Consider the following 10,967-nt stretch of genomic DNA (forward strand, 5'->3'; position numbering starts at 1 on the left):
ATCAGAATAATAGAATCAAATATAAACAAGTGCTATGGGAACACAAAAAAGAAGTGGATCTTCTGAACAATATATTATCACTTGGGCTGAAGGCTTATATGGATTCATGGACAAATTGCTGCTCAGGAAAAAAATCATTCATTCAACATACATTCCTTGAGTACTATGTAGCAGGCTCTGTAATAGCTGCACCTATTTTCTATGATGAATTTTGTAACTCTAGGGCAGTGACTGTGCTTATTTTTCTTTCAGCATACCCATGGCAAGCACAGTAGTGGTGGAGAGAGAACTGGGTCTGTATTAGAGAGCCTGGACTCATGGATCATGACTAATGATCATAAATCCCCCCATTCATTGAGTGCTTTGTAGTCCACATTTAAACTGTTAGTGCAAACATTCAGACTGCCTATGAAAAATGGTCAGAGGACACATACCATTTAAAGAGAGGAAAGAATGATGTGGAAAAATGTTAATCTTCAAGTGAATAAATTCACAAAAATTTAAATAAACATTGAAAAAACCTTTTTTCTTTTAATATAAACCCCAACTAGTGATTAATGGTGACAGTTCAACAAGCACTCTAAAAAAATATTTTTATGGTTATCAATTTGAAAGTGACTTGGAAATATGTATCAATAATGTTTTCAATGATTTTTTAAAAAAGATTTATTGATTTACTTTTTAGAGAGAGAGCACATGGGGGGGGCTTGGGACAGAGGGAGAGGAAGAGAGAATCTTAAGCAGACTCCATGCTGAGCTCAGAGCCCAAAATGGGGCTTGATCTCAGGACTCTGAGATCATGACCTGAGCCAAAATCAAGAGTCGGACACTTAACTGACTGAACCATCCAGGCTCCCCTTTCAATACTTTCTTAACCAATTTATTTTATAAAATTGTCACAAAACCTGATTTATATAGCACAAAGGACAAAAATTATGGACTATAGATTCTTAACTATCTTTTGATTCACACATTTTCTTGAGAACCTTATGAAAAAGAGATATTCTCATCAGAAAAATGCACAATCACACTAAATTTTGCAGTAAATTTCAAGTATCAATTGTTCCCCTGAAGCACAAATCTGGATCAATTTTAATTCTCTCTCTTTTCTTTTTATCTATTTCTCTCTGTCTTTCAGTGAGGTAGATTGGGGGCAATGCAAAATTAAAAAATAAAATTCTGAGAAATCAAGTAAACAGTTTATTAAAAATTGCCTATAATGATCAAGAATGTTTATCCCAGGAGGTTGAAAGTTAGATTTGTTAATAAAACTCACCACATCAAAAGGACCAAGAACATAAATAAACAAAGCTCAAACCAATAAAATACCAGTGATAACTCCTAGAATTTTAGAGGGAAAAGAGACATTTTGAGGCAACTGATTCAAAGTAACACACAATTTGATATCAATGATTCAGGTAGGGGTGGTGAGAAAAATTTGTATATATACTGACAAAAGTATACAGATGGGCATATTCAGGTAACATGGATTTGAACTCATGATCCTGAGATCAACACCTAAGCTGAGATCGAGAGTCAGATGCTTAACTGACTCAGCCACCCAGGTGCTCCCAGGTATCTGAATTTAAATGAGCAAATTCAGATAATATATGGGGTAAGTACATGGCAGGCAGATAATTAATACACACTGATCTGATTTTTAAAAACCACCTACCTAAGAAACTAACGAATATAGACTAAGAACTTCTGACATTTAAATCAGAAATTTTTTTCCTTGAATGATATTGCTAAAATTAGTAACTTGATACAATGAAACAAAAAATAGAAATCTGTGAATGTTCACTGAACTTTTAATGATAGTTTAAATGCTGTGTAGTCAAAACTATGTTTTCTCTGTGTCTTATTTTACAGCCATCGTGTATTCAGAGTCATTTCCCATTTATATATCATGATTATTGATTCATTTTTCATTGGGTTTGTATGTTTTTCATATTTTTAATGTATTAATCTTGCCATATACTTTTGATTTTCAAAGTTCTTATTCTGATAATAAACTGGTATGTTTCACAGTCTGAATTTGGTGGGGTACAGACATGATAGTTTCATTATTTTCTCGTTTACTGCCTTCAAACATGCTCTCTTGGACCTCTCTTCTTTCCAGTCATTTTTAGGTATTAAAAAGAATATTTTCCTCTAAGCGAATTTAAAATTTCATTCTTGTACCAAAATCTGATTTTCTCCTGTACTATTCTTTCTCATTCTAGCTCAGATCTAACCTATGACTCAAGAGACCTACATTGAAGGAAGATAATTTGTTCTGTTCTTTCCCCCCTCTTTCTTCCACACACTGTTATTTTTATTTTTGGCTTTCACAGGCTCAAGTAAAGGGGATGGAGAACTGTATGAAAGAGACCAAAGGCATATTACCAGGTTGCACTTTGAAGTCTGTGTATTCTTTCATGAATTATCCTTAGTCATTTTGATGTAGCCTGAAGTTTCTTCCTTTATGGGGGCAGACCACTGACAAATGATCATGTTCCATTGTTGTTACATGTTCAGTTGGCTCATGGGAAATCCATAAAAATGTTCTTTCCATGTCAAACAGTGAAAGTTCAGGTTCTGTCTTTCTAACCTGATGTCTCTCTGATTGTGTCCCCTATCCCTCAATGCAAATAAAAACCCGGTGTAGATCCAAACTGTTCTGAATAAGCAGTTTTCCATTCAAGGCTGTTCATCCCTTCTCCCAGGGAAACTTATTTTGTACTCTAGTTGTTCTCTTGGCTTTCCTATCTCTTGGCCTAAGAGGACAGTAACAGTTTTCCTTAGGATGACGGTACATGACTCCCATAGGTTATCTATTTCAAAACACCTTCTTTAAATAGTTCTCTCTTTTCTTCATAAAACGATGATGGGTGATGGAGTCATGGTTTAAAGCCAACTGGACCATTTCTTAGTAAATCCTACAAAACACACCATTAACTTCTTGGTACCTGTCTCTAGAATACGGGAGAAATTAGAGTTTGTTAATCTCAGTTTTGGATCTCTACCTACAATTCTGAGACAATACAAAATGTTCCCTTTATACTATTTTTGCAGAAAATCATACTTTTTGTCATGTTAAATTACTCAAAACAACTTTTTAGAAACTCTCAATCTTTCTATACAATAAGATGGCCACCATTTTTGTCTGCAATCTAAACCACCTCTTGGACTACTGATACCTTATGTTACGAAAGGGAGAGTCTCAGGCCACGTGACACTATTCACCTCAAGGTCACACCTGATTGAATCAGAATGAATCAATCCATGATTTGGGCTGAGAAAATAGATTCTTTTTCTTAATACTTTAAATGAAGAGATAAGGGAAACTAAGTCAGTCTGATGTATGATGTATTGAGCACATAAATACAAAGGAAATATCCAATCAAAACACATGAAAGCTATAGAGCTTTAGTGTTTCTATAGACAAAAGTAGAAAGATTTCTTCACTGAGATGAATGCAAAAATAGGTTGTCAGGATAGGTGGAATTTTAAAAATGCAGAATGTGAAAAATGCATTCAGGCAGTGTTACTAAAATACTTCCTGGAGAAAAGAATAGTTATGCTAATTAGGAAAACTGGACATGTACAGATGTGAAGTTTGGACAGTTTTAATTTAGAACATTCTTTAAAATAAAGGTGGCTACTCCCTCTTTGATCTTTGTGTGATGAAGCACAATTCTGGAGTGCTCTTAAGATAGCCCTAGTTAATGAGGTTCACAGTTTATTAAGATTCTTTAATGCCAGTGAAAATATGGGAAACAATAACCCAAAACCCGATTTTTCAAAATTACTGCCCCTAATTATTTCTAATTCTATACTAATTTCTAATTCTAAGTGTTAGGCTGTTTATCTAATACTTTCCCTTTGGTTAAATAATCAGCCATTTGGAAAGAGAGTATTAGCATTAAGTTTATTGAAAAAAAACTGGCACAAGAGCCTTTGAAGAATCATATAATGGAAGACTATTATCTCTTCCTTTGGTGCTGAATAATGCAGAAATAGTACAAGTAAAACAATGAGCAAAAATTTCGTCTTGGTTTAATTCACTATAATTCAATCAACTTTAAATTAAATAACAAAGTTATCCAATCTTGTATAATGATATAAAATCTATACAAAAATGAAGTTGGGGATTGAAATAAATGAGTCATTATTGCCTTCTAAGATAGTCTGTTTTATTAGAAGTCAAACCTCAGAATTCATTTCAGCATACCTTTATAAGACTGTTTCACTAAATAAAGTATATTTTAAGTTGCTTTTTAAAAACATTATTAGGTCAGCTCTGATATTTAGAAATTGGTAGTCATTGGGACATCCTTACAAGAAAATTAATGGCTTTCCTCGGACTTATAAAGAAATTGAGTTTACAAGGAGAACTACCACCCTAAAATATGGAGATATAGGTAAATACAGAGAATCACTACTGAGATCTGCTTATCTGGAGCAGAAGCCACTGAGCCACAAACAGATAGGAACATATATTTAGTAATTTTGATGAACTGCTAGAGACCAAGAGTGGATAAGCTTAAGTGTGAGAAAGTCTGAAGGCTGCAGTCTTCTTCTTAGGGGATACCACACCCATGGTTCCACCCATCCCAGTGCAGGCCCCCTGCAAGTTCCAGATTCTCACAGTGAAGATCTCAGAAAGATCCCTCCATCTGGATCATCAGAATCAGACTCAATATAACAGAGATGTTGGACTTATCAGACATGGGATTTTAAAGAAAACTGGGATTAATACGTTAAGGGCTCTACTGAAAAAAATGCATAAAAAGATAGGCAGTATATACAGTAAATCTCTAAAAAGAAATGAAAAGAAATGCTAGAAGTAAAAGAAACATTGTAACGGAAATAAGAAAGAATCTGTGTGTTTAAAGATAGGACAATAGAGAATTCCAAAGGACAAAAAAGAAGAATGAAAAAAACAGAACTAATACCTAAGAACTGTGGGATAACATCAGAAAGGTTGAACAAGCATACAGTCGTTATACACAAATGATAAGAAAAAGAAAGCAGTGCAGAAGAAATATTAAAATGATAATTGCTGGGTGTCTGGGTGGCTCAGTTGGTTAAGTGACTGCCTTTGGCTCAGGTCATGATCCCAGGGTCCTGGGATCAAGTTCCACATCGGGCTCCCCCTGCTCAGTGGGGAGCCTGCTTCTCCCTCTGCCTGTTACTCTCCCTGCTTGTGCTCTCTCTCTCTCTCTGTCAAATAAATAAATAAAAAAGCTCTAAAAAAAATGATAACTGATTAATGGCCAACACTGAACTTTCCAAAATTATTAATGGCCAACACTGAACACTGAGTAATGTATACAATTTTTGAATCACTGTATTGTACACCTGAGACTAATATAACACTGTATGTTAACTATACTGGAAAAAAATAATGACCAACAAACCACAGATCCAGGATGCTCGGAGAACACCAAACAACAGCAATAACAAACAAAAACCCACATCTAGGCATATCATATTTGAACTATAGAAAACTAAAAACAAAGAAAAAATATTCAAAAACTTAAAAAGAAAAAAAAACCTCATTGATTGGGAGAAAAAAGGTAAGAATTATAGTACCTTCTCAGAATCCATGCAGGCAAAAAGAGAATGAAGTAAAATATTTAAAGTGTTGAAAGAAGAAAAATACCTACCAACATAGAATTTTCTGTCTAGTGAAATTATCTTTCAAGAGTAGGGGAGAAATAAAGACTTTCTCAGAATAACAAAAAGTCAGGGGATTCAACACCAGCAGACTTGCCTTAAAAAATGTTAAAAGAAGTTCTTCAGGCAGAAGGAAAATGATATAGATCAGAAAATTGAATCTACATAAAGAAATTAAGAGACTAGAGAAGAAATAAATGAATGTAAAGTGAAATCTGTTATTTTTCTTATTCCTAGTTTATCCAAATATAACTCTTTGAATAAACAATAGTAGAAATGTATTGGGTGACTACAGCATTTAGATAAGTGAAATGAGTGACAGCGATATCACAAGGGATGGGAGGCAGGAAATGGAAATACTCTGTTATAAGGTGCCTGCACTACACATGGAGGGGTATAGTGTTATTTGGTGGTGGGCATAGAGTCATCCAAAAATGTTTATTATAAACTCTTGTCAGCATAGAACAACAATAACAAAATAACAAAAACAAGATCTAACTATATACTGTCTTTAAACCAACTTTAAATACAAAGACTCACATGGTTAAAAGTACAGAGACAAAGACATATCATGCCAACACTAATCAATAGAAAGCTGGAGTATCTAATTTCAGACAAAGCAGTCTTCAGAATAAGCAGAATTATCGGGGATGGATTAAAAAGCGCAATGCATAGGAGTAAAGGGTTCCTTTCTCCCAGAAGGCATAATGAATGATTCTAAACATGTATGCATCTAACATCAGTGTGTCAAAAGACATGAGGCAAAACTAATAAAACTGAAAGGAGGAAGAGACTGATTTTCTATTATATTTGAAGAATTCAGCACTCCTTTGTCAGTAATTGATACATCAAACGGGCAAAAATCAATGAGGATATTGACAACATGAGCAGCACAATCAATCAACTTTATCTAATTGACATTTATAAAATACTCTATTTAGAAACAGCAGAATACACATTTTTCTCAAGCTCCTGTAGAAAATTCCCCAGGGATAGAGTACATTTTTTGCTATTAAACATTCTTTAACACATAAAGTTACACACACACACACACACACACACACACAGTATATATAATACATTTATATATGTATATAGTATCTTCTCAGAGTGCGATGCACTCCATCTAAAAATAATAACAGAAAGATAGCTGGAAAATATCCAAACATCTTGGCATTATACATCACATTTCTAAATAATTCAAGGGTCAAAGAAAAAGTTTCAAGAGAAATTTAAAAATATTAAAAGAAAATAAAAATACAACTTATCAAAATTTGTGGGATGCAGCTAAAGTAGTGCTTAGAGGAAAATTTATAGCATAAATTAGAAAAGAAGAAAGATCTAATACCCATAACCTAAGCTTTGACATTATGAAATTTAAAAAAGAAGAGAAAATTAAACTAAGGTAGGCAGAAGAAATAACTAATAAAAATTAGGGCAAAAAAGAAGGCATCAGGTACAGATTTTTTTTCTGATAAATCATTTAAGGAAGAAATTATAATTAATTCTTCATAATCTTTTACAGAAAATAGAAACAGAAAGTTTAATTTAATTTAGTTAAGCCAGCAGTGTCCTAATATCAAGTCCAGATAAAAACATTAGAAAATTATGTACCAATATCTCTCATGAAAATAGAAGCAAAATATTAACAAAATGAATTCAGCAATATGTAGAAAGAATAATACATCATGATTAAGTGGGATTCCTTATAGAACTAGAAGGCTTTTTGAATAATCAAATCAATTAATATAATTCATCATAATAACAGACTGAAGAAGAAAAACAATATAATCATATCAATAGATTCAGGAAAAGGGATCAATAGATTCAGGGAAATTTCAATACCATCCATGATAATATAATAAAAAAAACAAATATAAGAGAACTTCCTTAATGTAATAAAAGAAATGTCAATATCTATAGCTAACATTTAACTTAATGATGACATGATGACCACTTACCCTCTCTGTGAGCGAGGTGAGGCTATCCTCCTTCACCACTTCTAAACAACCTCATGCCAGAAGAACTACCTAATTACAATAAGAAAAAGCAATAATTATACAAATTAGAAGGGAAGAAAAAAAAGTGTCTTTATTTGCAGATCATATGATTATCTATATAGAAAATCCTAAAAACTACAAAAAAAAAAAATAACCTTCTGAAACTAATAAACAAGTATAGCAAGACTGGGGGATACAATGTTAATATACAAGGATCAATTGCTTACCTACAAGCCAGAAATGAACATTTGGAAATTGAAATAAAAAATGTTTATAAAAGTACCAAAAAATAAAGTACTTTTATACAAATCCAAGTAAATATGTGTATGATCTATATGCTGAAAACTACAAAACAAAAGGATAAGAAAAAATAAAAGAAGAACTAAATAAATGGAGAGCTAATCCATGTTCAGGGACTGGAAGATTCAATATTGTTCATATAATAATTCTACGCAATTTGATCTGTAGACTCAGCACAATCTCAACCAAAACTCCAGAAAACTATGTTGTAGAAACAGAGACTGATTCTAAAATCTATATGGAAATACAAAGGTCCTAGAATAGCAACACGGTATGGAAGAAGACCAAAGTTGGAGTACTCATAATAACTAATTTTAAGGCTTCCTACAGTAACTACAACATTGTGGTATCAGTAAAATAACAGGAACACAGATCAATGGAAGAGAATAGATAGAAACCAAATCACACAAAATAATGAACTGTTGACAAATGCACAAAGGCAATTCAATGGAGAAATGACAATCTTTAAACAATTAATGCTGAAACAATGTAGGTCTAAATGTATAGAAAAGGGACCTAGACACAGGCCCTACACCTTACACAAAAATTAGCTCAAAATGGACCATAGACTTAAATGTAAAATGCAAATGTATATAACTTCAAAAAAAAAGTAGTAGGAACTCTAGGTAATTGGGTTTCATGATGAGTTTTTAGTTATAACACCAAAAACATGCTCCATGAAAGGAAAAAATTGACAAATTGGATGTTATTAAATTTGAAAACGTCTACTCTGCAAAAGTCACTGCTAAAAGAATAAAAAGACAAGCTATAGACTTTTGTCTTTTGCCATTTGTCATTAGGAAAATGAAAATTAAGAGATAATATACATTTATTAGAATGGTTAAAATCCAAAAACAAAACAAACAAATGAACAAACAAACTCCTGATGATATCAATTACTCTTAAGTATGCAGGGCAACAGGCACTCTTATTCATGCTGGTGGAATACAAAAGGGTACAGCTGTTTTTTTTTTTTTTTTTTTTAAGATTTATTTATTTGATAGAGAGAGAGAGAGGGAGAGAATCCTCAAGCAGACTCCCAGTTGAGCAGAGCTTGATCCCAGGACCGTGAGATCATGACCTGAGCTGAAATCAAGAGTTAGCTGCTTAAACCAGCTGAGCCACCCAGGTGCCCTGGTACAGCTACTTTGGATGACAGTTTGACATCTCTTAAAAATCTAAGCATAATCTTACTATATAGGCCTGTTATAGTACTCCTAGGTATTTCCCCACTTGATATGAAAACCTGCATGCAAAAATTTACAACTTTATTCATAAGCAGTAAAAACTGGAAGCAACCAAGGTGCCATTTAATAAGTAAATGGATAAACAAGCTGTGTACATTCATACAATGGAATTCTATTAAGCTATAAAAAAGAATGAGTGGGGCGCCTGGGTGGCTCAGTTGGTTAAGTGTCTGACTCTTGGTTTCAGGTCAGGTCATGATCTCAGGGTCATGTTATCAAGCCCCCAGTCAGGCTCCACACTCAGCACAGAGTCTGCTTGAGATCTTCTCCCTCTGCCCCTCCCCTTGCTTGTGCTCTCTTAAAAAAAAAATATATATATATGAATGAGCTATTAAGCCACACAAAAACACTGCTAAATCTTAAATGCATATTGTTAAGTGAATGAAGTCTGAAAACGCTACACGTTGTATGATCCCATTAATAAAACATTCTGAAAAAGCAAAACTATAGAGATGGTAATTAAATCAGTGATTGCCAGGCATTTGGGAAGGAAGAAAGGTTGAATCATGAAGTACAGAGGATTTTTTTAGGGTGATAAAACTATTCTGTAAGATACACTAATGGTGGATACACGACACTATGCAGGTGTCAAAATCCATGGAACTTTAGAGTACAAAAGGCTAAACCTAATATCTACAAATTTAACACATTTACAAGTTTAGGTTATCCCAAGAAGAAATGTGAACTGTGACAAAATGATCCAACTGTATTATAAATTTGTGAAATAATCTCACTGAAGGGGGTGGGAAAAATGTGCTCATCAAAGTAATTTTGGAAATGAATATAGACTAAGACTAAATGCAAAAGAAATTACACAGGAGGCTTATAGTCTACTTGTTAAAATTATTTTCCATGGATTAACAATTTTGTTTTTTTTTAAAAATATGGAATGCTTCACGAATTTGCATGTCATCCTTGCACAGGGGCCATGCTAATCTTCTCTGTATCATTCCAATTTTAGTATATGTGCTGCCGAAGCGAGCACTGGGTTAACAATTTTGAAACCTCTTTATGGGTATGTTGGAATTGACCAAATGAATAAATGGATAGCGGAGTGTGGAAGCCAGGTTTCTCACTGTTGGACTATGTGGTTACAAACGAGCAAGGGAAGAAGCTAGAATGATCTATGTGGTAATGGGTTAGAATTGAAGACATCACTATGAACTCATATTTAGCTTAATATAGATACACATGAATACATACAGAAATATTTATAGATATGTGTAGCCAGAGAATGTAGGGGAAGTTAAAATCAGAACTATACCACAAATAATTTGTTCCTATTGAATGGTGACAATGCCTAAGATTAGACTTCGGTAAACAAAGTCATGTATTATTTAGAAAACTGAAGATGAAAAATCTTTGACCATTTGAACAGATGGCTATCTGATAGATGTTGATGTCTGATAATTATAGTCGAGATTTTTATAGTCAGAGCGAGCATATGAGTTAAATAAGCTCCCTTGCAGAATGAAGTTTGAACAAGGTATATTCTAATTTGGGCATGGTTTATATTAATGAGCAGTAGTATAATAATTAATCAGTAGTAGCAAATTAATAAAAATAGTGAGATAATAGGATATTAAACAATTATTTGAGAACTTATTTAATACCTGCATACTATTAGATTATGAGCTCCATATTAACCACCACATCTTTAGAACCTACCATATGGCCTAATAAATAGAAGGCACTCAATAATATTTATCAGATAACTGAATGAACATTATAGGTATTTGTCAGGAAAAACTGGACT

General features: G+C 33.3%; 1 non-coding gene across 1 annotated transcript; it reads right to left on the reverse strand.

Moving 5' to 3' along the window:
• Positions 1-10,089: 10,089 nt before the first annotated feature.
• On the reverse strand, positions 10,090-10,196 carry LOC116641451. The gene has a single exon (XR_004301171.1). It is a non-coding gene; the product is annotated as a U6 spliceosomal RNA (small nuclear RNA).
• Between the last annotated feature and the right edge of the window lie 771 nt (positions 10,197-10,967).

This window comes from Phoca vitulina, unplaced genomic scaffold (genome assembly GCF_004348235.1).
Source record: "Phoca vitulina isolate PV1807 unplaced genomic scaffold, GSC_HSeal_1.0 scaffold21, whole genome shotgun sequence".
Classification (NCBI taxonomy): domain Eukaryota; kingdom Metazoa; phylum Chordata; class Mammalia; order Carnivora; family Phocidae; genus Phoca; species Phoca vitulina.